Below are 27,098 nucleotides of genomic sequence, written 5' to 3'. Positions count from 1 at the left end.
CTTGACCAACGGTCCCACTATAGTTCCCTCCTTCTGACTGCCCATCGTTCAATTCGGGCTGTTCAACTGGCATTGTAGGTTCGTCCCTATTTTCATGCAACATTTGCCTCATCTCTTCCCGTTGTTCAGCCAACATAGCCCGTATCATGGCTTGTACTCCGGCCATTGTAATTGGCTCAGGAGCATCTGCTACAACAGGTATTTGTTCAATCACTGGTGGTTGATTCCTGTTCCTATTTGCACTCCCGGCTCCACTACGGGTTCTTGCCATTTCGATCTATATACCAAATCATACGTTCGGTGTGCAATGACGAGAATTAAGATAGGAAAGAATTTATTTACGATCGACGTGTAATTCTCCCTATTTCTCCGAAAAGTTATATGCCAGTTCTAATACCGTAATTAAACGTTTAGAAATCTGAACACATAAAGTTTCTAGATCCGGTCGGCAACAGACCATAGATCCGATCATACAATGCATATCATGAATCATTTAGCACATAAAAGCATGTTAGGCAGTTTCCCTAAATTAGCTAGTGCTTGTGTCTATTTAGGTGCTTTACCTAAATTTTATTAGACACACTCCTCACAATCCTTGCTTAGCATTCTAAGTTTAAGTCTAGAAATAAATCTATATTCCTAATTCGCTTAAACTAATGCTCTGATACCAACTGTGACATCCCCATTTTCACGGCCAGAAAAGACCGATTTTGTTTATGCTTTATAAAAATCAGAGTACCTCTTTTAATAAAAATGTTGCGGAATTTGTTCCCAGTAAAACATGATAAATACGTTATCAAAGCATTTCCGAATAAAATTATTTTTATTCATTTTAAAACATTTGGGATGTCATCGTCAATACAGAAACATAAGCATAAACAGAACTTACATTTATTATCACTAGTGATTTATATCTCCTTAATCTCTCAGTGTAATGTGACTTCATATCAACACCTGTGATATAAATAAACTGAGTGGGTCAGGTTGGGAAACCTGGTGAGTACATAGGGTTTTCAACCCACAATAAATAAGTTTATTAACTTTATCAAACCAAACAAACCCGATTACCCGTTCCCGTTATCCTTACTTTATGTCCCTAAAACATCTAACACAAGGGACCTAGTCTACGGACTTTCATCGGGGTGACAACACATGCTTCGGGGGTTCCTCAGCAATTCATGTCAAATAAGGCAACCATGTGGGGGATGGAGTACTGCTGGTGAGCACACAGTTCAAATAAACACCTACAGGTTGCGAGCCTGCTAGCGTTCCACTCGACTGTCTAGAATAGTCCGTGGTCGTCCTCTATACTCCGCTAGATGACCGGATCATCAATAACATCTATATCGAGGCCTCTCATTATTTTATTTGGTCACACAACAACTATTACATCTACCCATGTTTTACCCAACACATTTTGTAGATATAAAATACATATACAGTTTAAATCATTTAAAACGTGTATAAAAATATTTCACCGAGCATAGACAGCAAGTATTCAGATAATATGCACACATAGCACGTAATTTATATTAAATACTTCATATCTATGTGTAAGATGAAAGGGACCATGCACTCACTTGAAAATCTGGTGATTCCGAACTCAGACAGCGCTTCGCTTCTTAAAAATAATTTCCTTCGACGAAACCTAGTATTATTACCACTAGAGTTTAGTCTGTTATTCGCCGAGACTAATTAATAGTCTAGCTATTATTACTATTATATAAGCGTTAAACAATACTTATATAACCCATAATAATAGCCCAAGTACTTATTATAAGTTCCTAATAGCGTTACTATAATTAAATAAAAGCTATATTAAAAATAGCGTAGGCGTAGCTCACTTACAGCGGGTTTTATAGATAACCGGGCTTTGCTTGGCTCAGCGTTCCCGAGCCGAAAAGCTCTTCTTCTCGGAGCCGTCGAGCACTCCGGGGCTTCCGCCTCGTGCTAGGGAGGTTCCCTAGGCTTTTCGGGGGGTTTCGGGGCTAGAGAGAGGTTCTAGAGAGAGAGTAAAGAGAAGAAAGAATGGGAACGCTCTCGCAGTTCACCCAAGTCACCATAAAAGAAAATCACATAACAACTTGACACATTAGATAACAAAATGAAGGTTTTATATTATTCCTTGAAACGATTATAGAGGTGTTCAAGTTTAACCTATACTATGCCTCTAATAGGCTACACCACGTGGTACTACTTACACGACTACTTCATAGATCCTCATTCCTGATCCCTTTCATTTCCATCTTCTTCGTCAAGGATCATATGGAACGCTCTTGCCTTCGGTTTCGGTGGAATGTTTGGTCTTGCCCCCTCTTTCTTCTTCGGGCAATCCTTAGCAACGTGCCCTTCTTCACGTCATTCATAACACACCCTTTTGCTGGCGGTGCACTCGTTGGCGTAATGTCCGGTCTTCCCACACTTGTAGCAAGTCACTTCCTCGCTACATTTCCCGAAGTGCTTCTTCTTGCACTTCTCGCACCATTTCACTTTGTTTCCTCCTCCGCTAAACTCCTTTGAACCAGACTTGATCTTCTTATTGGGCCTCGTAGACCCCTCAAACTTCCTCTTTTCGCCAACCCCAATCTTGTTGGCAGCTCTTCCCTTAATCATATCCTCCACAGACTTGGCAGCCCAGATAGCTGCCTCCAGATTAGGTGCCTGACGCACTGACAACGCGTACTCCCATGGAAGTCCCTTTGCGTACTTGTCGATTTTCGTCAGCTCATCCGGAACAAGACGCAATGCGAACTCCATCTTCTTTGTGAAGTTGTTGGTGTATTCATTAATTGACATGCTTCCTTTCTTCAAGGTCAGGAACTGGTTCTCTAGCTCGAGCAGGTTTTGGGCTGAGTAGTACTTGCGTTTGAACTGCACTAAAAACTCTGCCCATGTCAGTTGCAGGGGCTCATTGGGGCTCAGAGTCTTCCCCAGGGTATTCCACCAGCGCACAACACCTCCTCGGAATTGACGTACTGCAAAGGTGGTCAGTAACTTGCCTTTGCAACCATAAGTCATGAAAGCTAACTCCATCTTCGAGATCCAATCCATGACTCCGATCGGATCTTCCTTTCCAGTGAAAGTCGATGGCTTGCAAGTCAGAAAATCCTTGTACTTGCATCCATTCCTCTCGACTCCGTCATATTGGTTGTTTTGTCGAACTATTGGTGGGTTGGCTTGACCAACGGTCCCACTGTAGTTCCCTCCTTCTGACTGCCCATCGTTCAATTCGGGCTGTTCAACTGGCATTGTAGGTTCGTCCCTATTTTCATGCAACATTTGCCTCATCTCTTCCCGTTGTTCAGCCAACATAGCCCGTATCATGGCTTGTACTCCGGCCATTGTAATTGGCTAAGGAGCATCTGCTACAACAGGTATTTGTTCAATCACTGGTGGTTGATTCCTGTTCCCATTTGCATTCCCGGCTCCACTACGGGTTCTTGCCATTTCGATCTATATACCAAATCATACGTTCGGTGTGCAATGACGAGAATTAAGATAGGAAAGAATTTATTTACGATCGACGTGTAATTCTCCCTATTTCTCAGAAAAGTTATATGCCAGTTCTAATACCGTAATTAAACGTTTAGAAATCTGAACACATAAAGTTTCTAGATCCGGTCGGCAACAGACCATAGATCCGATCATACAATGCATATCATGAATCATTTAGCACATAAAAGCATGTTAGGCAGTTTCCCTAAATTAGCTAGTGCTTGTGTCTATTTAGGTGCTTTACCTAAATTTTATTAGACACACTCCTCACAATCCTTGCTTAGCATTCTAAGTTTAAGTCTAGAAATAAATCCATATTCCTAATTCGCTTAAACTAATGCTCTGATACCAACTGTGACATCCCCATTTTCACGGCCAGAAAAGACCGATTTTGTTTATGCTTTATAAAAATCAGAGTACCTCTTTTAATAAAAATGTTGCGGAATTTGTTCCCAGTAAAACATGATAAATACGTTATCAAAGCATTTCCGAATAAAATTATTTTTATTCATTTTAAAACATTTGGGATGTCATCGTCAATACAGAAACATAAGCATAAACAGAACTTACATTTATTATCACTAGTGATTTATATCTCCTTAATCTCTCAGTGTAATGTGACTTCATATCAACACCTGTGATATAAATAAACTGAGTGGGTCAGGTTGGGAAACCTGGTGAGTACATAGGGTTTTCAACCCACAATAAATAAGTTTATTAACTTTATCAAACCAAACAAACCCGATTACCCGTTCCCGTTATCCTTACTTTATGTCCCTAAAACATCTAACACAAGGGACCTAGTCTACGGACTTTCATCGGGGTGACAACACATGCTTCGGGGGTTCCTCAGCAATTCATGTCAAATAAGGCAACCATGTGGGGGATGGAGTACTGCTGGTGAGCACACAGTTCAAATAAACACCTACAGGTTGTGAGCCTGCTAGCGTTCAACTGGACTGTCTAGAATAGTCCGTGGTCGTCCTCTATACTTCGCTAGATGACCGGATCATCAATAACATCTATATCGAGGCCTCTCATTATTTTATTTGGTCACACAACAACTATTACATCTACCCATGTTTTACCCAACACATTTTGTAGATATAAAATACATATACAGTTTAAATCATTTAAAACGTGTATAAAAATATTTCACCCAGCATAGACAGCAAGTATTCAGATAATATGCACACATAGCACGTAATTTATATTAAATACTTCATATCTATGTGTAAGATGAAAGGGACCATGCACTCACTTGAAAAGGTGGTGATTCCGAACTCAGACAGCGCTTCGCTTCTTAAAAATAATTTCCTTCGACGAAACCTAGTATTATTACCACTAGAGTTTAGTCTATTATTCGCCAAGACTAATTAATATTCTATCTATTATTATTATTATATAAGCGTTAAACAATACTTATATAACCCATAATAATAGCCCAAGTACTTATTATAAGTTCCTAATAGCGTTACTATAATTAAATAAAAGTTATATTAAAAATAGCGTAGGCGTAGCTCACTTACAGCGGGTTTTATAGAAAACCGGGCTTTGCTTGGAGCAGCGTTCCCGAGCCGAAAAGCTCTTCTTCTCGGAGCCGTCGAGCACTCTGGGGCTTCCGCCTCGTGCTAGGGAGGTTCACTAGGCTTTTCGGGGGGTTTCGGGGCTAGAGAGAGGTTCTAGAGAGAGAGTAAAGAGAAGAAACAATGGGAACGCTCTTGCAGTTCACCCAAGTCACCATAAAAGAAAATCACATAACAACTTGACACATTAGATAACAAAATGAAGGTTTTATATTATTCCTTGAAACGATTATAGAGGTGTTCAAGTTTAACCTATACTATGCCTCTAATAGGCTACACCACGTGGTACTACTTACACGACTACTTCATAGATCCTCATTCTTGATCCCTTTCATTTCCATCTTCTTCGTCAAGGATCATATGGAACGCTCTTGCCTTCGGTTTCGGTGGAATGTTTGGTCTTGCCCCCTCTTTCTTCTTCGGGTAAGCCTTAGCAACGTGCCCTTCTTCACGGCATTCATAACACACCCTTTTGCTGGCGGTGCACTCGTTGGCGTAATGTCTGGTCTTCCCACACTTGTAGCAAGTCACTTCCTCGCTACATTTCCCGAAGTGCTTCTTCTTGCACTTCTCGCACCATTTCACTTTGTTTCCTCCTCCGCTAAACTCCTTTGAACCAGACTTGATCTTCTTATTGGGCCTCGTAGACCCCTCAAACTTCCTCATTTCGCCAACCCCAATCTTGTTGGCAGCTCTTCCCATAATCATATCCTCCACAGACTTGGCAGCCCAGATAGCTGCCTCCAGAGTAGGTGCCTGACGCACTGACACCGCGTACTCCCATGGAAGTCCCTTTGCGTACTTGTCGATTTTCGTCAGCTCATCCGGAACAAGACGCAATGCGAACTCCATCTTCTCTGTGAAGTTGTTGGTGTATTCATCAATTGACATTCTTCCTTTCTTCAAGGTCAGGAACTGGTTTTCTAGCTCGAGCAGGTTTTGGGCTGAGCAGTACTTGCGTTTGAACTGCACTAAAAACTCTACCCATGTCAGTTGTAGGGGCTCAGAGTCTTCCCCAGGGTATTCCACCAGCGCATAACACCTCCTCGGAATTGACGTACTGCAAAGGTGGTCTGTAACTTGCCTTTGCAACCACAAGTCATGAAAGCTAACTCCATCTCCGAGATCCAATCCATGACTCCGATCGGATCTTCCTTTCCAGTGAAAGTCGATGGCTTGCAAGTCAGAAAATCCTTGTACTTGCATCCATTCCTCTCGACTCCGTCATATTGGTTGTTTTGTCGAACTATTGGTGGGTTGGCTTGACCAACGGTCCCACTGTAGTTCCCTCCTTCTGACTGCCCATCGTTCAATTCGGGCTGTTCAACTGGCATTGTAGGTTCGTCCCTATTTTCATGCAACATTTGCCTCATCTCTTCCTGTTGTTCAGCCAACATAGCCCATATCATGGCTTGTACTCCGGCCATTGTAATTGGCTAAGGAGCATCTGCTACAACAGGTATTTGTTCAATCACTGGTGGTTGATTCCTGTTCCCATTTGCATTCCTGGCTCCACTACGGGTTCTTGCCATTTCGATCTATATAGCAAATCATACGTTCGGTGTGCAATGATGAGAATTAAGATAGGAAAGAATTTATTTACGATCGACGTGTAATTCTCCCTATTTCTCCGAAAAGTTATATGCCAGTTCTAATACCGTAATTAAATGTTTAGAAATCTGAACACATAAAGTTTCTAGATCCGGTCGGCAACAGACCATAGATCCGATCATACAATGCATATCATGAATCATTTAGCACATAAAAGCAGGTTAGGCATTTTCCCTAAATTAGCTAGTGCTTGTGTCTATTCAGGTGCTTTACCTAAATTTTATTAGACACACTCCTCACAATCCTTGATTAGCATTCTAAGTTTAAGTCTAGAAATAAATCCATATTCCTAATTCGCTTAAACTAATGCTCTGATACCAACTGTGACATCCCCATTTTCACGGCCAGAAAAGACCGATTTTGTTTATGCTTTATAAAAATCAGAGTACCTCTTTTAATAAAAATGTTGCGGAATTTGTTCCCAGTAAAACATGATAAATACGTTATCAAAGCATTTCCGAAGAAAATTATTTTTATTCATTTTAAAACATTTGGGATGTCATCGTCAATACAGAAACATAAGCATAAACAGAACTTACATTTATTATCACTAGTGATTTATATCTCCTTAATCTCTCAGTGTAATGTGACTTCATATCAACACCTGTGATATAAATAAACTGAGTGGGTCAGGTTGGGAAACCTGGTGAGTACATAGGGTTTTCAACCCACAATAAATAAGTTTATTAACTTTATCAAACCAAACAAACCCGATTACCCGTTCCCGTTATCCTCACTTTACGTCCCTAAAACATCTAACACAAGGGACCTAGTCTAAGGACTTTCATCGGGGTGACAACACATGCTTCGGGGGTTCCTCAGCAATTCATGTCAAATAAGGAAACCATGTGGGGGATGGAGTACTGCTGGTGAGCACACAGTTCAAATAAACACCTACAGGTTGCGAGCCTACTAGCGTTCCATTGGACTGTCTAGAATAGTCCGTGGTCGTCCTCTATACTCCGCTAGATGACCGGATCATCAATAACATCTATATCGAGGCCTCTCATTATTTTATTTGGTCACACAACAACTATTGCATCTACCCATGTTTTACCCAACACATTTTGTAGATATAAAATACATATACAGTTTAAATCATTTAAAACGTGTATAAAAATATTTCACCCATCATAGACAGCAAGTATTCAGACAATATGCACACATAGCACGTAATTTATATTAAATACTTCATATCTATGTGTAAGATGAAAGGGACCATGCACTCACTTGAAAAGGTGGTGATTCCGAACTCAGACAACGCTTCGCTTCTTAAAAATAATTTCCTTCGACGAAACCTAGTATTATTACCACTAGAGTTTCGTCTATTATTCGCTGAGACTAATTAATAGTCTAGCTATTATTACTATTATATAAGCGTTAAACGATACTTATATAACCCATAATAATAGCCCAAGTACTTATTATAAGTTCCTAATAGCGTTAATATAATTAAATAAAAGCTATATTAAAAATAGCGTAGGCGTAGCTCACTTACAGCGGGTTTTATAGAAAACCGGGCTTTGCTTGGAGCAGCGTTCCCGAGCCGAAACACTCTTCTTCTCGGAGCCGTCGAGCACTCCGTGGCTTCCGCCTCGTGCTAGGGAGGTTCCCTAGGCTTTTCGGGGGGGGGGGGGGGGGTTTCGGGGCTAGAGAGAGGTTCTAGAGAGAGAGTAAAGAGAAGAAAGAATGGGAAAGGTGTGAAGAAAATGAGGGTGGGAGAGGTTCTATTCATAGGGTGAAAAATGACTGAACTTGGTGCCACATGTCACCATCTAGTGGCAAGACTTGGGGAGAAAGCAATGGCCAAGATTGTGCCACATCAGCCATTTTCGCACAGCACACTTCCGACTTCTAAAATCCGTAACGTTCACATACGACCTCCGTTTTTGACGTTCTTTATATCCACGCGTAGGTAAAATTAAGATCTACAACTTTCATTTTGACTCCGTCGGCTAATTCTCGACCGATCTTAAATTTAACAGTACGAGGAGATTATACTGTTAAATGTCCGCGTAAAATTCATAACTTCTACATACGGACTCTGTTTTCGTCTGTCCTTTTACCGTTGAGTTCCTATTAATGAGATCTTCAATTCTCATTTAGGTCGCGTAGGCCAAAAACCGCTCGATCTAAAATTCGAGTTTCGGGCTGTGCACTGCTAAGCCAAATCTTAGAAAATTCATAACTTCCTCATACGAAGTCAGATTTGGGCGTTCTTTTTTTTGTATGTTCTAGGTTTAACGTATACTACAACTTTTGTTTAGATTTCTAAGGCTAAAAAGTTCTCCATCGTAAATTCACTATTTACGTCTCCCGGTGTCGTGCCGGTTTTGCCGTAAAACTTCGACGGACCATAACTTCTTCGTTATAACTCGGATTTCAACGTTCTTTATATGTACGGAACCCTTGAGACGTATTCTACAACTTGGTTAAGATTATTTATTCTAAATAATCTTTTTTCAAAAAGTCGTTTTCGACCCCTATTATCTCTAAATTGACTAGCCCGGATCTACGGGCGTTACAACCGCTCCCATCTCTAAATCATGCGTAGGGTATCTCGACTCATGCGGCTTCAGCTACCACGATGCGTAGGCTATCACTCGTCCTCTCTGTATAAGGACCGCCCCAAGCCTGTGATGGATGCATCACATAACACCACAAAATTCTCAACTCCCTCCGGGAGAGTCAAAACTGGAGCCTCGCACAAACGCTGACGGAGGGTCTCAAATGCCCTCTGCTGATCAGATCCCCACCGGAAATCCACCCCTTCCTCGTCAGACGAGTGAAGGGTACTGCAATCTTGGAGAAATCCCGAATAAATCTCCGATAGTACCCTGCTAATCCCAGAAAACTCCTGATATCCGAGGGAGATCTCATCACCTCCCACTGCATGACTGACTCGATTTTGGCCGAGTCGACCAAAATCCCATCCTGGTTAACGAGATGCCCGAGGAACTAGACCTCTCGTAACCAAAACTCACACTTCGAGAACTTAACATACAACTGTTCTCGTCTCAGAACTCCCAATAACTCCCTGAGTGCTCCTCGTGCTGCTCTCGAGTCTTGGAATATACCAAGATATCATCAATAAACACTATGACCGAGCGATCAAGCATTGGTCTGCAAACCCGATTCATCAGGTCCATGAATATTGCTGGCGCGTTGGTGAGCCCAAACGACATCACCACGAACTCGTAATGACCATAACGAGTCCGAATGCGGTCTTCTCCACGTCCTCCTCTCTGACCCGGACCTGATGATACCCCGACCTCATATCTATCTTTGAGAACCAAGATGCACACTGTAAATGATCAAAGAGATCATCTATCCTCGAGAGTGGATAACGGTTCTTCACCGTCAACTTGTTCAATTCCCTATAATCAATGCACATCCGGTGCGAACCGTCCTTCTTCCTGACGAAGAGGATCGTGCTCCCCACGGAGAACTGTTAGGTCGAATGAACTGCTTGCCCAACAGTTCCTGCAGCTATGATGACAACTCCTGCATCTCGGGTGGCGCCAACCGGTACGGCGCCTTGGCGACAGGGGCCGCACCCGACACTAGGTCGATTCGGAACTCGACCTGCCTCTCCGGAGGTATCCCTGGCAACTCCTACGGAAACACATCAGCAAACTCCCTGACTACTGGAACCTCTGAAACTGAAATTTGATCCCTGGCTCACGTATCCACCACATATGCTAGATAACCCGCACACCCATGCTGAATATACTGCCGAGCCCTGGCAGCTGAACAGAACCCTGATCCCACTCTGGTACCCTCGCCATATACAATCATTTCCCCCCCACTTGGGGTGCGAACTACCACCCGCTGGCCCTCGTAATCTTGCATGACACCAAATCGACTAAGCTATTCCATCCCCACAATCACGCACACCTCCCCCATGGGAATCGGAATCAAATCTATCGGAAAGTACACCCCGAAGATCTCCAACTCACATCCTCGGTAGACCGAAGAAGCAGAAACTCCGTGTTCGTTGGCGATAGAGACTCGCAACGGACACTCTAGCTCGCCTACTGGCACACTGAACTCCCTACTATTTGTCTGAGATACGAAAGATCAACTCGCCCCGAGTCAAATAAAACAAATACAGGCAAGGAGTTCACTAAAAACTTACCTAAACACAGGTACAACAGATAAGCATAAACCATATATAATAAATGAGATAAAGGATAGAAACATACCAGCAACCACATCTGGTGCTGCCCTGGCCTCCAAGGCTGTAAGCTGGAAGGCATGCCCCTGAGCCTTTGGAGGCTCTGCCTTAACAGACCTCCCATCCGCAATCCTCAATGTAGCCGGCGCTGGAGCCTACGCCGGCTTGGCGGCTATAAGAGGACATTGGACCTTCATATGGTGTCACACCCTCAAACCGGAACGGCGGAAACGTTCGGGGGTGGTTGACGTCATGCGTAGTATCACAATAATTGTATCATAGCAAGCATAGTAAACACAACCAGACATTGAATACATATATGAAAAAGGTTTACATTGTTTAATATATAGTTTTGTTCATATCAAAAGTAATATGGAAAGACGTGACTCTAACCCTCCGACTTCTCCAAACTCCTGGAAGTACCTGTCTACTAATTCCCTGACAATACAAGCAGTTTTGAAAGAATATCAGCATAAAGCTGGTGAGTTCATAAACATTTAGTTTTGGTGAGAAAATGTTCTTTGAATCCTTTTGAAAAGTGTTCTTCAAGAAAATCCTGTATTTTCTTATGAAAAGCGGTTTTGAAAGAGTGTCTATTAGTAGAAAATAAACCATCAGTTTTAGAAATACCGGTATTATTTTGGGAAAATCCCATATTTTCCATAAAAACAGGTTATCCGTCCTATAGGTAGAGATGTAAGTTTAGAAAATCCCTGATTACTATCAGTATGTATATGAAAGTAGTTTTATTACTCAAAATAAAACAAGTGAAGAGTAGAGTACGTAAACCAAAGTTAGTTTATACTTAGTTGCGAGTCGTATAACCATACTTGATATGACCTAGACCTTTATAACGTTCTTCAAGCCTTTATGATAAATGACATTTGTCCACCATAGGCATGCCTGCCTAACTGTAGCTAGCAGTTCTGGTGTGGGATTGTCAGTCCCGAATAGATCTATTCACAAATCTCACGCTCTCCCTCCAGGAGACTCTGGTTATATTGAGATAGGATTTATCACTATACACCTAAGGGTACAGTATTGAAGTAGAGCCTCACAATTCTGTATAATCTAGTTTACTAGCGAGAAACAGTATAAAACAATAATTATCCTTGAATAATAGTACTTTATACTCCTGAGAAAATATATAACATAAACTAAATCTGCCATAGTTTATATACATTCATTTATGAAATCTGATTAGGTAGAAACTGCCTAGAGGGTTATCCCAAACTATACCCATTATAGTTTATTAGAATTTGTATGGAAATTGCTTTGTAAAAACCTTTCTGCAAGCTATGAAGTTAGATTTCCAAAATAATAGTTTCCCTTATGCTCAACATATTACAAAAAGGGATAAAATATCCGAATATGTTATTAAACGTGGAAATCGTTGGACTGTATTAATAAGTTTAAAACTTAATAAAATACTTTGAGTTTGGCTTGTATTCCCCCCCTGAAAACATTAAAAACACGGAAAATGTAGGGGTATGAACTCACCTCAGGCGATTTGAATGAAGGATCGATACGAAATGCGGGATGTTCAAGTGAAGCCTTGAACACGATTTGATCCTAATTAACAATTAATAACACATAAAGGAATCAAATGATGGTATTTCACCACTAGATGTGATGGAGAACCACTCTAAGAACTTGGAACTACTTGCACTAAGTGTTAGGACCTTAAAGGATTGCATGGGGGGAGTGTATGGCCACCTTAATGGTGTGTGCGGCTATGGGTGTGCGGCCCAAGGGGTGTGAGGCCATACACTCATGTTGGAAAGTGTCTTTGAGGTGATTCAAGGTCCATACTTGCATCCATGAAGTGTCCTAGGTCCATACTTGGTTGTAGTACAAGTTTAGGGTCTTAGAAATGGGTTTGTGGTCCTAGGATGTGTGTGTGTGGTCGCACAAATGTGTGTGCTGCTGCACAAGGGAGTGTGCTACCACACACAGGAGTGTGCTGCCGCACACAGGAGTGTGTGGCCGTACACAGGTGTGTGCTGTCGCACACCTGAGTGTGCTGCCGCACACATCAGTGTGCTGCCGCACACATGAGTGTGTGGTCGTACACCCATCAAGTTTTGTGTCCAAAAATGCCATTTTCAAGGTGTAGCAAGGCTATGGTCATGTCTAACTCGAAAATGGAAGCCAAACTCTCACTTTTGAGGGTCTTTTAGGAGTGTGAGGCCACTTATGTGGGTGTGTGGCTGCACTCCTTCAAAGAGATGAAGAACATGGCGGGACTTTGATGATTCAAGGCCTAGATCAAGAGGTTCTTCAAGCACAACAAGCTAAGGGATGGATTACTCATGTTTTTGAAGCCTTGGGAGGGTTTGTGGTTGAAGAAGCTTAAGAGAAATGGTGTTGTGTGCTGCCAAGGTGTTAAAGGAATGAAAGGAAAGGGGTCTACCCTTTATATAGGGGTGGGTGTGTGGTCGTGGGGGGGGGGGGGGGTGTATGGCCGTACACCCATGTGTGCGGCCGCACACTCTTCCAAAAGGGGTGTATGGTCCGGTTTTGCTACATACGCCTTGCTGACTCATTCCTAACCTCAACCTTGACTGTAACCATGCTTAGAATACTTAAATGGACCCTTAAACAGTGCTAGAAGTTAACAACGCAAGCTTAACATTGATTGAATTGGCTAGAAGTTAACTCGCGGACTTGGAAATGATGGGGGTACCTCTGTTTCCTTGTATTCTTGTGTTCTTAAATGAATTCAAGTTCCCGGTTGGCATTCCAGCGTACCATCACTATAGGGATGTGACGTTACTTCGTTCGATTGAATTCCTGTTCCATGAATTTGAATGACCCCCCCATGAAGCGTAGACTCTCGTCTAGCTCGATATCATCGAGGGGAACCACAAGTGTCTTATCGGACAGACACTTGTTTAGGTTTGACACGTGGGAGACGGGATGAACGCTGCTAGGCGCTACGGGACCGATCCTAGAAAGGATCTCAGACAATCCAACGTATCTTGAATTTAGCTTACTACGATTTCCGAAGCGTATCAGGCCCTTCCAGGGTGATTTCAGGACTCGTGAGAGTATTGTCGTGGACTTGACTCTTGACTAGTTGCGTGTCGCCCACCTCAGCCCAACACAGAGGGGATCTATACTTACGGCCATAGAGGGCTTCGAACGGCGCAGCCTTGATGCTGGAAAGGTCGTCGTTTGTTGCGAGAAAGTTCAACTAAGGGTAGATGAGTGTCCCACGACGTATTTCCAATTGTTCGGATAGCCCTCTTACTCTGTCCATTTCTTTGTGGGTGATACTCTTTATATGAATACTTTCGGGTTTTCGAAGAGTGATGAATTTTCGAAGTTCGCATCCAATTTGTCGTTACGAGTGACGGGAGTTTTGCGATCGAACGATTTAAGACAAAGGGTTTGGTATAACATAGACTCAGTCGGACTAAGCGGGACGACTTCGTAGAATCGCGCGTTAAGTTAGTTTGGAAGGATCGTTTTGTTAGGACATTGATGCCCCGGGGTGAATGTCTCTAGTGTTTGTTGTGTTTGATTCGAGATTAATAGGTACCACTAACACGAGGGTTCTGATGTTTTGAAACTATGAACTTTCATGAAATGGTTCTTACTAGATCTCTCTATGATCGTTTGGTGCATACAAGTCATGTATAACTACAACTGACCCTAGCGTATTCACTTAAGCTATCATGATTTGCTTATTAGGGCTTTAAACCTTATAAGGATTACGTGATTCAATCCGGACGAGAAAGTAGTCACAATTATGAACAATTATTGGGGTTTTCGAAAACGTACCAAAACAAGGCAGGGTCCTTCGATGCTTCCTCCTTCACTGAGGTCAGACTCCTCCGGTTTCCTCATTGTTCTTTTCTGTTGGGCAGTCTATTGTAAAGTGTCCCATTTTGCCACATGTACCGCACACTTGAACTATGCTAGCGTCGGTAGTGGAAGTGATGTGTTGAGTCGGGGTCTTTGCGAAACGAGCTTCCTGGCCATCCTCAGTCCCTGGAAAATTTCTTTTGAAATGTCCGGGTTCGCCACAATTGTAACAAACCTGGCCCATCTTTACACCGGTAATGGAGGTGTTTGGCTGTGCTGTGACAACCCGAAATTTCTATTCTGTACAACATTTCAATTCAATAGAAGTCAGAACAGTTTCTGCTAACTTTCAAGCTTTTTGGAATAAGTTCGAGTCTTTTTAAGTTAGTACTTCAGGAGATACCAGGAGAGAGGATGCTCTAGGGTTTATTGTGCAACAATAAAGTCCCAAAGCTCCAAGAGTTTGGAGTTTACGGCCTAAACAAAGGTGTTTACGGCCGTAAACCCTAAATTGGGGGTATATATATGACACTTAGTCATTATTTACCATTTTTCACAAATTCAAGATCCAAACTCAATTCTCTCTCAAGTATCATCCAACAATTCTTCAAGATCATCAACTTGTAAGTGTTTCTAGCCCTATTAAGTTGATATATTGCTTAATCTAGTGATTTAACACACTTCCATTCGTGAAATCATTCCAAAAGGTTAGATCTTCAAGTTTCACCAAGAACACCAAGAACACACACTAGTGTTCTTGGACTTTTAGCACCTTTTCAAGCCTCTATCTTGTAAGTACTTCTATCCTAGAGTATAATAAGGCTTGTTACACTTCTATACATCAAGAAAACACCAAGGAAACCAAGGATCAAAGGAGTTTACGGTCCAAGAACACCTTGGACCGTAAACCCTAAAAAGGGTGCCAAAGTGTGCCCTAGTCCCTTCTAAGCCTTGGAAAATTGCATAGATCCCTTCCCTAATGAGTTAAGTACATGAAAACATCAAAAGACCATAAACCATTTGGGTTTACGGCCGTAAACCCAAAGGCAAATGGTCCAAGGACCGTAAACTCCATTTAGGAGTGAAATGGTGCCCTAATCACTTCCATAGGCTTATACTTCAAGTAGAAATGCTTCTAAGGACTTGTAGAGCTTCAAAACAACACATGGTCAAAGAAGCATGAGTTTACGGCCGTAAACTCATGGGTTTACGACCGTAAACTCAATGAGTTATGGTCACAAAACCGAAAACTCATATAAAGGGTTCCCTTGAACCCTAAACTCAATAGCAATGTCATACAACATTTAGATGCAATCCTTAGCACTTATAACACTTATATAAGGTGTTTTTCATGCTCTAGGAAGTCTTAACTTTGTTAATTAGTTGTTTAAAGACTAATTGGATACATATATGTGTCATTATATGTTAACTAGGATCATTGTGTGTGTACAAGTCATCACTTGACACCTAGCAATCCTATATCATCAGTTCATCCAAACCACTCACTACAGGTGAGTTCATACCCCTTAATTAACCTTTTAAATGTTTTTAAATGCTTTTATGGGGGGGGGGAATACAAGTTGAATTATTATAGTTATTATATCAATCACATGTGATTAATAACTACCAAACAAGTGGATTTCTTACTTTTCAAACTGTGTTACCAAACTGTTTTACTTCAAACTGTTTTACAAACTCCTTTTCATGTCAAATACTTTTACTTAAACTCTTTTAAACTTATATTCTGTTAAATGTGTATCTATATAGATATAGTTATATAAGTAGGATTGAAAGGACTTAGGACTGATAGCTCACCTTACTTCCTGTTCCTTGTTTGGTTGTGGACTTAGGGTATTAGGGTTATCTGTCCGAAGGTCGTTTGAATCCTAGTTATATATTATGTATAAGTATATAGATACAAAGGTTCCTTCTTTCATTCAGCTCCATACCTTTGGGTAGCAAGGGTATACATACATGTTCATACATTACTAGTAAGCTACTATAGGAGTAGTTTAGGAAGATACTAATACTATTACTAGAACAATGAAACATACAAAGAGTCAGTTCATACATGAAACAATACCATACAGAGAAAGAGATAACAAACAATACCATACAGAGAAAGAGATAACAAACAATACCATACAGAGAAAGAGATAACAAACAATACCATACAGAGAAAGAGATAACAAACAATACCAATACAAAGAAAGAGATAACAAACAATACCATACAGAGAGAACATACAGGCTAGACAGAGGTAGAACATACAATACAGCTAGCACATTCATTACATATACATTATTACAGTTATGTGAGCCACCTAACGGGGCATGGCACTACCTGCCATGACCGTTTTTGTATCCAGAATCTCCTTAAATGGGGAGCGTATGAGTTTGTGTATAGATCTATACTGGATTGACTATCCTACACCTTGCTGCTCGCTACAGTGGGACTTGCAAGTCTACGGGTGCCAAACGTCATTTCTTACGACGTCTTACATCGTTGTTTTTCTATTGAGTCGGTAGCAGGATACAGGCCGATCACATGGTACTTTAAATAACAATTGGTTTAAAGTAGTTAGTACAGCAGTAGTTACTTAATACAACACTACATTACTATATCATTTTCCCATTACATTTACTTTGTGATATTTACACAATAAACAATAATGTAAAAACTATATTTTTGGTTAATGATAGTCGGATTTGGGAAAATACACACTCTTACAAGAGACACACACACAGATACTAGATGCCTTGGTAGAAGGCTACTTTTAGTAGGAAACATAGGGTTATCTAGGAGAGTTCAAACAATTACAAACTTTTACAAACATATACAATTACAAACTTACAAAACACTTTCATACAACTACAGACACTAATATACTTATGATCTCACCAGCTTTAAAGCTGATACTCGCTTTCAAAATAACTTGTATTCTCAGGTCGCCAGTAGACAGGTACTGGAGCCAGGTTTTTGCGAAGATGGAGCTCGTTCAAGACTCATCTTTATTTTGATGTATATTATTTTTGGTGTCTATATAACTTGACAGAACACACTTGTATGAAATTATACTATTAATGCAATGGATGATGTTGTTGCTTGTTTACTACTTTGCATTGTTGTGATACTGTACATGACGTCCTCCACCCCCGAACGATTCCGTCGTTCCAGTTTTGGGGTGTGACATGTGCCGGTGCTCTGCAGTAACGAGCGGTGTGACCTTGCATGTTGCAGTTCTTACATTGCGATTCACAGCATTTCCCTACGTGGTGGAAGTTGCATTCCTCGCAATTTGGAAGTTTTCCAGCATATCGCGACACTGACGTTGGCACTGGTTTGGCGGATGTTGTGGCTGTAGGAGCTATCACGGGTTGTTGTCTCTTGGCAAGTTTCTGACACGACTTGCGCTCCCTATTCCAGAATTTTCGTTTGGCGCTCTTAGGTTTGGGAGTTGGAGTGTCCACCTGGATAAGCCCTTGTTGGTTTCCTGATGTGTTGCTACAGTTTGAGATGTGGAAACTGTTCCCATTCCCACTTGGGTTGTTAGCGTTAAGAACAGCTAGGGCGGCTGCCACGGCTGCTGTGACAGTAGCTTCGAACATAGCTGAGTCCATCTGAAGGACTGGTGTCTTATTGGTGGGTTGGGTACGTTCCTTCGGAGGCATGATTTTGCTACATGTCAAGAAAAGAAGTTTGTGAGCAACAATGGTTGCCTCTGGATATATCCTAAATGTTTATCTATGCATTGAGATTTTTCCCGTTTTGCTATCTGACTCTCATTGATTCGACCCACATCCCCATGATGTGGTCTTAGCAAGAATAGAAAAGACTTGAGCACAACAAAGTTCGCATACAATAAGTTTAAGAACTCCTGGTTGCTCAGCTCATCGGGCTGGCTGAGTAACTCTCCCATTTCTTCGGCTCCAGATGAGATGGAGGGTCGGCTATAAGAATAGCTCCGGGAATCAAGTCGATATAAGATTCAACTTGATGCTCGGGAGGAATCCTTGTAATGTCTTTGGGGAAGACATCGGGAAAGTTGCATACTTCGGAGATGCTCTCGAGGTCCTTAACTTCTTGCGTCTCATTGACAACATGATCCAGGAATGCATAGCATTCCTTCCGCAGATGCTCCTAGGCTTGACGTAGGAAATGATACGAAGGTTCGAAAAATCTTATCACTGAGACCAATGAGGATTGCGTTGAAGGGAAGGTTGAGACGAATCGCTTTCTCGAAGCAAATGATATCAACACGATTTGAGGCTTAACCATTCCGTGCCGATTAAGATATCGAAGCTTTTATGGAAACTGATATGAAATTGATGGGGAAAAGGAATAATCGTCTAAGTACATCTTATGATTCATGTTTTGAGGACAAAATAGTGATAGGGCCTTGATAAAGTTGCTTACTTTGCATGCTATCGATCTAAGGTATACTTTTAACAATGAAAATCTTCAACTGATAATTGCTTGTTGCCACTAATATTGAAACCGAGATTACATATATTTTGGAAACCTCGACCTAAAAGTAGGTCTAAATCATACTAATACATAGGACATCTTGGCAACAAGAAAGACAGAGATGTTTACGGAAAATAACTACTCAGAACATAGATATGAAAGTTATTCCTTAGGCCAAAAAGGAAGGATGAGTAGAGTATTCTCCTATCGGCGACGGGCACTCCTTGGACGGATCCTTAAGTTAGCCAGCTGGCGCTCCATGTCAAGCAGGCGGCCCTCGTATACTGTCTGGCGTGCTCGGAGCTCTATGACCTCAACTCGAGTGGTAGCTAGTTCTTGTTGTAGAGCTTCATTGTCCCTCATAGTTCTCCCATAAGCAACTTCGAGATTGCGAATGCAGTTTGTGTTGGCATCCGAGTCTGCCTCAAGCTCCATAGTTCGTTGAAGGGTTGCCACACCTAGCTCCACATTACGAGCCACTCGACGTATCAGGATTGGAAGGGCCCTGTCTGCAGGACCTCCTTTATCCAGATTGTAGAAGTTGCGGTTACCTTTGTATGGGAGGGGTTGGCCTTGCTCATGGCTCCACCTCTTCAAACTCCCAACCCACATGGGCGTTGGACCTTGGAATTCAACTCGAGGGTTAGGGTTTGGCATTGGGGCCACTTGAGGTAGGTTCTTGACTTCGGGTTCCGAGTCAGTCTCTTCAGGAAATGGTTCGGCAAAGCCATCGTCCAAAGGGATTTCATGGTTTCCTTCTGGCTCTGGCTCGATCCATCCATCATCTCCTTGGTTGGGAAAGTACGGGTCGCCAGGGAGGTGGAATCCAGCCATGCTATCTACGCGAGGTGATGGTAAAGGGATAGTTAATAGGCATCGAATCTAATAATACTTCCAATGTATTATAGCTACAGGGTTGATTCTTGAAGATTGGATTCTTGGGTAAGTTTCTGGCTTGATCGTTATAGCATCCTAAAATACTCCAATAGTATTTTAATCCTTATGTTCGGTTCTAGAACTCTTCTGGTATCTAGGTAAGTTTTTAGGCTTGCTGCAACACCACAGTCACTCCCAAGCACATGTTGGTCATGTCTCAACTGAATATAGTTGATCAGGCTATATTCACCCTAGACATGATTACATAACTGCCCAGGTTTAACCGCGATGTCCCACATCCAAATACTTTTGTTTTGTTCTACTTACGACACGGATTTTGATACTCGGGTATACTTATATACTTTTATAAAAATACTTGTATTTTTGAAAGTATACTTTTAGTTTAGAGAACTTAGGCCCCTTAGTATTTAAAGTTGTATACCATGTAAGGTTCGGTATACTTAGTTCGCCATAAACAAGAGCTATGATACCAATCTGTCACACCCCCAAACCGGAACGGCGGAAACGTTCGGGGGTGGTTGACGTCATGCGTAGTATCACAACAATTGTATCATAGCAAGCATAGTAAACACAACCAGACATTGAATACATATATGAAAAAGGTTTACATTGTTTAATATATAGTTTTGTTCATATCAAAAGTAAAATGGAAAGACGTGACTCTAACGCTCCGACTTCTCCGAACTCCTGGAAGTACCTATCTACTAATTCCCTGAGAATACAAGCAGTTTTGAAAGAATATCAGCATAAAGCTGGTGAGTTCATAAGCATTTAGTTTTGGTGAGAAAATGTTCTTTGAATCCTTTTGAAAAGTGTTCTTCAAGAAAATCCTGTATTTTCTTATGAAAAGCGGTTTTGAAAGAGTGTCTATTAGTAGAAGATAAACCATCAGTTTTAGAAATACCGGTATTATCTTGGGAAAATCCCATATTTTCCTTAAAAACAGGTTATCCGTCCTAGAGGTAGAGATGTAAGTTTAGAAAATCCCTGATTACTATCAGTATGTATATGAAAGTAGTTTTATTACTCAAAATAAAACAAGTGAAGAGTAGAGTACATAAACCAAAGTTAGTTTATACTTAGTTGCGAGTCGTATAACCATACTTGATATGACCTAGACCTTTATAACGTTCTTTAGGCGTTTATGCTAAATGACATTTGTCCACCACAGGCATGCCTGCCTAACTGTAGCTAGCAGTTATGGTGTGGGATTGTCAGTCCCGAATAGATCTATTCACAAATCTCACGCTCTCCCTCCAGGAGACTCTAGTTATATTGGGATAGGATTTATCACTATACACCTAAGGGTACAGTATTGAAGTAGAGCCTCACAATTATGTATAATTTAGTTTACTAGCGAGAAACAGTATAAAATAATAATTATCCTTGAAGAATAGTACTTTATACTCCTGAGAAAATATATAATATAAACTAAATCTGCCATAATTTATATATATTCATTTATGAAATCTGATTAGGTAGAAACTGCCTAGAGGGTTATCCCAAACTATACCCATTATAGTTTATTAGAATTTGTATGGAAATTGCTTTGTAAAAACCTTTCTGCAAGCTATGAAGTTAGATTTCCAAAATAATAGTTTCCCATATGCTCAACATATTACAAAAAGGGATAAAATATCCGAATATGTTATTAAACGTGGAAATCGTTGGACTGTATTAATAAGTTTAAAACTTAATAAAATACTTTGAGTTTGGCTTGTATTCCCCGCTGAAAACATTAAAAACACGGAACATGTAGGGGTATGAACTCACGTCGGGCGATTTGAATGAAGGATCGATACGGAATGCGGGATGTTTAAGTGAAGCCTTGAACACAATTTAATCCTAATTAACAAGTAATGACACATAAAGGAGTCAAATGATCGTATTTCACCACTAGATGCGATGGAGAACCACTCTAAGAACTTGGAACTACTTGCACTGAGTGTTAGGACCTTAAAGGATTGCATGAGGGGAGTGTATGGCAACCTTAATGGTGTGTGCGGCCATGGGTGTGTGGCCCAAGGGGTGTGCGGCCGTACGCTCATGTTGGAAAGTGTCTTTGAGGTGATTCAAGGTCCATACTTGCATCCATGAAGTGTCCTAGGTCCATACTTGGTTGTAGTACAAGTTTAGGGTCTTAGAAAGGGGTTTGTGGTCCTAGGATGTGTGTGTGTGGTCGCACCAATGTGTGTGCTGCTGCACAAGGGAGTGTGCTACCACACACAGGAGTGTGCTGCCGCACACATGAGTGTGTGGCCGTATACAGGAGTGTGCTGCCGCACACCTGAGTGTGCTGCCGCACACCTGAGTGTGCTGTCGCATTCATGAGTGTGCTGCCGCACACATGAGTGTGTGGTCGTACACCCATCAAGTTTTGTGTCCAAAAATGCCATTTCCAAGGTGTAGCCAGGCTATGGTCATGTCTAACTCGAAAATGGAAGCCAAACTCTCACTTTGGAGGGTCTTTTAGGAGTGTGAGGCCACTTATGTGGGTGTGTGGCCGCACTCCTTCAAAGAGATGAAGAACATGACGGGACTTTGATGTTTCAAGGCCTAGATCAAGAGGTTCTTCAAGCACAACAAGCTAAGGGATGGATTACTCACGTTTTTGCTACTATACGCCTTGCTAACTCATTCCTAACCTCAACCTTGACTGTACCCATGCTTAGAATAATTAAGTGGACCCTTAAACAGTGCTAGAAGTTAACAACGTAAGCTTAACATTGAGTGAATTGGCTAGATGTAAAATGAGAAAGTTCCGGGTTGTCACATATGGCCCACCTGCTCACAATGATAACAAAGTCTGACTCCGGAATCCAGAGTCTGCTGCCTGCAATCCCTGGCTAGATGGCCCTGCTTGCCACATCGGTGGCACCCACTCCCTGATCGGCATGTCCATGAATGAGCCTTTCCTCACTTCCCACAAGTGCGGCCTGACTGTCCCCAATCCTGGTATCAGCGGTCTTAGATCGCTTCAGCGCCGGCTGCGACTGTGTCGGGGCCTACCGCTGCTCCCTCAACTGTAGATCGATCTCCAACTCACGCTGCCTTGCGGCCTCCTATAAATCCAGAAGAGTATCACATCGCTGGGTAGACACAAACTGTCGGATATCAGTCTTGAGCATGCTCAGATAACGAGTCATCTGAGCCTGCTCGGAAGCAAACTCTGGGCAGAACATCGCCCTCTTTGTGAACATACGGGTGATCTCCGTCACCGACTCCCCGTCCTGTCTCAAACTCAAAAACTCCTGGTCAAATCGTTCCCGCTCAACCCGTGGAATGTATTGGGTGCGGAACATATCCCTGAACTGCTCCCAAGTAACAGCAGCTCTCTGATCATCAGTGTACGACCCTGTTGTCAATCTCCAATAGTCCTTGGCCTCGGACCTTAGCAGGTTCAGAGCACACCTGACCTTCTGGTCAGTAGGACAAGAGCAAGTAAAGAAACACCCCTCGACATTAGAAACCTACCTCATAGCCTTGATGGGGTCCTGAGTCCCATCAAAAGTAGGGGGATTCGTGTTATCGAAGTCCCTATACTGGAAGCCCCGACTGGCTCCTACTACTCCTCATGCCGCTGTTACAGCCGATGCAACTGCAACGGCAGCCGATCCCGCAAGGGCTGCGTATCTGTCATCGAAGTACTCCATCATAGCGGTCTTGATAGACCCAAACAACTCCGGAATCTAACCCCGGACAATCTCGACCACCTCCTCGCGGATGATCTCCCTGACTCGATCCTCTGTCAACACTGGCCCCTCCTGGCCGATAACCTCAGGCGCTGCTGGGGCCTCCTGATCGCCCTGCCCTGATACCGATCCGGATCTAGTAAAAAACGCCTCGTAACCACCATACTGAAAATATAACAGGAAGATATCAGACAATCAGCATAACTAACTGGGAATCAACTCCCGACTAAACCCTAGGGGTTGTGACTTCCTTGTTACGCGTATGGTTCATGTTCTTTCAGTAGTACGGGACGATACTACCTTCCACACCTACCTATATTTGTCTCAAGTATCATCACAACACCCTAACAATATGCATGCATATGGTGGTCGCTCAACCTCACTCATCCATGAGACTTCCACCAACCCCTACTGCACTAGTGTATGCTAACCATACATAACACTGGACCCTATAGACTTTCGAATATCGGATCCTACCCTCAGCCCTAATCAATAAGAACAGAACATCAGGCCAAATCAAACATTCTCGGGCTATAAGATCTTAATTATGTACAGCCGTGATACATACACAAGCAACTACAGTAATGATGTCAATCTCATATAAGGAATTCTTGTTGGGTTATGTATACTACAATATCCTATGGTGCACATACAACCCTAAATGCCTTGGATCTATGTTTTCTCTAATTATACATGTAATGGTATTTCCAAAGAATTAAGCCTATAACTAGCATGCAATCGACACAAACAATATGAAATACTAGTTAGGATGACATACCTTTTATGTAGCTTGAAACCTTGTTGTATTTGGCCTTAAGAGCTTAGCACCAAAAGTATGAATGCCTCAAATGGCTCACAACTCAGATAGGACAAAGGTGGCTCTTGAGAGAGAATTCCATGCACTCAAAAACGTTTCTAAGACCTCTAAGATCACTAGTGGTCGTTTTTAGGGTATGGAGTAGATATTTATATGAAGGATTCCAAGGGTCATGGGTATAACCCAAATCCATATCCATGGGTTTTATGATCCATGGTTCATGTGGCCCAATTCTTCATGTATCCATACATAAACTTGGTCCAACATGGATCATAAGCCCAACACATATAAATATAACTAATTACCATAATTAGACCCCTCGTGTTATGCAACCCAAATGGATCATGCTACTCTCGGTCGAGTACATACCAATAATAGTTATGGGCTTAGACATCTAATCCACCAGTCTCCCACTTGGATAAGTCTAAAACTATTATTGCAAGTACGACTCCAAAATCCCGACTAGCAATCGTAGCTCTTAAAAGCCATTGTCGAACTGTGACCTAGTCAATGACTCGTCCATTAGATAAGGGATCATATATTCCTCCATTCTATATTTCATATGGACTGAGACATGGATTATAATCATTCTCCCTGTCCATCTGTTGTTTCCCGATTTCCTATTTATGACGGCCGACTGATTGAACAAATCAAATCAGTCCAGGCCTGGCCGAGCACTTAGGTTTGTCATCACTAAATCATCGAGGGGCCCACATATATCGCTTTATCCACATGGGGTAAAAGGAACGGATAAACTTCGACCCAAATGATCGCTTGTACTTACTCATCAAATTACACACAACGATATGTTTTATAACAACCAAGCTACTGGTGCGTTTACATATGTCAATGTGCAACCGACGCGCAACTACAAATCACACGTATCCGTTTGAAGAATATAAGAGATTATTGTCTCATGATTACTCGTGATAAAATCCATGAAGTGATTCAGATGCGCGTGGGTTGAATCCAATACTCGAATCTTATTCCAGAAGTAGTCATGAATACTGCAGCCACTTTGTCCTAGACAAACTACAGACCAATTCATGACAGTCTCGCCTCAATACCTACTTCCAAATTATGATCGACTGTGGATGGTTTGAATATCCTAGTTATTCGGGAAGTCAAAACATGCAAACTGAAACACAAGAATAATCGAATCCAATATGGTCTCAGAACTTATGAATATAAATAAAAACACCTTTTATTTAATCACCATATTGATTACATATTATTCATTGTATAATGTTTCGATTTATCAACCTAATACTTGAATTAAAACATTAGTTATGCCATGCTCCAAGCATGCACACTATGTTTGTCTAAACAATAGTTATGCCATGCTCCAAGCATGCACACTATGTTTGTCTATGGTCCTTACTTTGTGAAATAGATCAATTGAAAAACATTTCAACGACGCTCATTTCACAATTCCAAATCCTTATGATAAATGTAAGAACACAAGATTCTTTGCCATTTACTGAAACCTGTTGGATTCTAAACTTATATGCAATGATCCTCTTGTAATGACTATGCACAAAAGTTATAAAGACTCTGCAACAGACATTACAAAGTATTCCAATGGAGAGAAATTCCATGGAAATGAAGTCTCATATTCAAAGTACATTCCTTTGAACATCCTTCTTGCATTAAGTTTTCTAATTTTCTCATCTCCCAATATGGAAACATTCCATATTTTCCATACGACAACTCTTTATTAATAGACTCCTGTCTATTCATAATAATGTCAATATGGTCCATCCATTGCTATACTTCCAACTGTCCTTAAGCGACCAATCCTTGGTGAACCTTAGATTGTCCTTAACAGTTGCTCAACCACTTTAGTCATAACCGGTTCTAGTCCTTTTTCCCTCTTAATGCCCTAGGCATTTGGAAAAATTTAGAACACGAGAATATTATAGCATGTGCAATCGATCCTATACCCGAAGCATATGGGACACAATTCGTAAAGTCTAACATAAAGACATGATACTTGATCAGTGTTTTGCTATAATATTTCTATTTGCCATGTTCTCATAATTTTGATTATGAAGAGGGATGCCGTAATCATAATCAAATTTTTAGAACGCAATTAACATTTCCATATATAGAATTTCCTTATGTTGAACCATTCCAACATAACATTCATATATATACTTGACTAAATTTGATTAAAATATCAATCTAAGCTTTTATATTTGAAATGAAGTATGGATTTCTCTCCCTTAATTATAGCAAAACAAATTTTCAAACTCTGCAACTTGCAAATTGAAACTTTTGTTTTCTATAATTAACATTGCTAGCTTGCAACATTTACCATAATTGATTTTGCTCCCACTAGCATAATAATTACATCCTTGTTAGCATAACACTTATGCTCCCACTAGCTTTGACATGTACTCAGAAATCAGCTGGACTTCTAGAAATCAACACTTTGTTGACTTTCTTACCAAAGTTCATACTTCTGATATGAGATGCTTCGATAAGACTTTATCTAGGACTCTCAAACTCATACACCTTTCCTTAGATAGCTCACATGTGTGTTT

The sequence above is a fragment of the Lactuca virosa genome, chromosome 5, assembly GCF_052849685.1.
Source record: "Lactuca virosa cultivar CGN04683 chromosome 5, Lactuca_virosa_CGN04683_v6, whole genome shotgun sequence".
In the NCBI taxonomy this organism is placed as follows: Eukaryota; Viridiplantae; Streptophyta; class Magnoliopsida; order Asterales; family Asteraceae; genus Lactuca; species Lactuca virosa.
The sequence above is the reverse complement of the archived record's forward strand: the minus strand, read 5'-3'. Positions refer to the sequence as shown.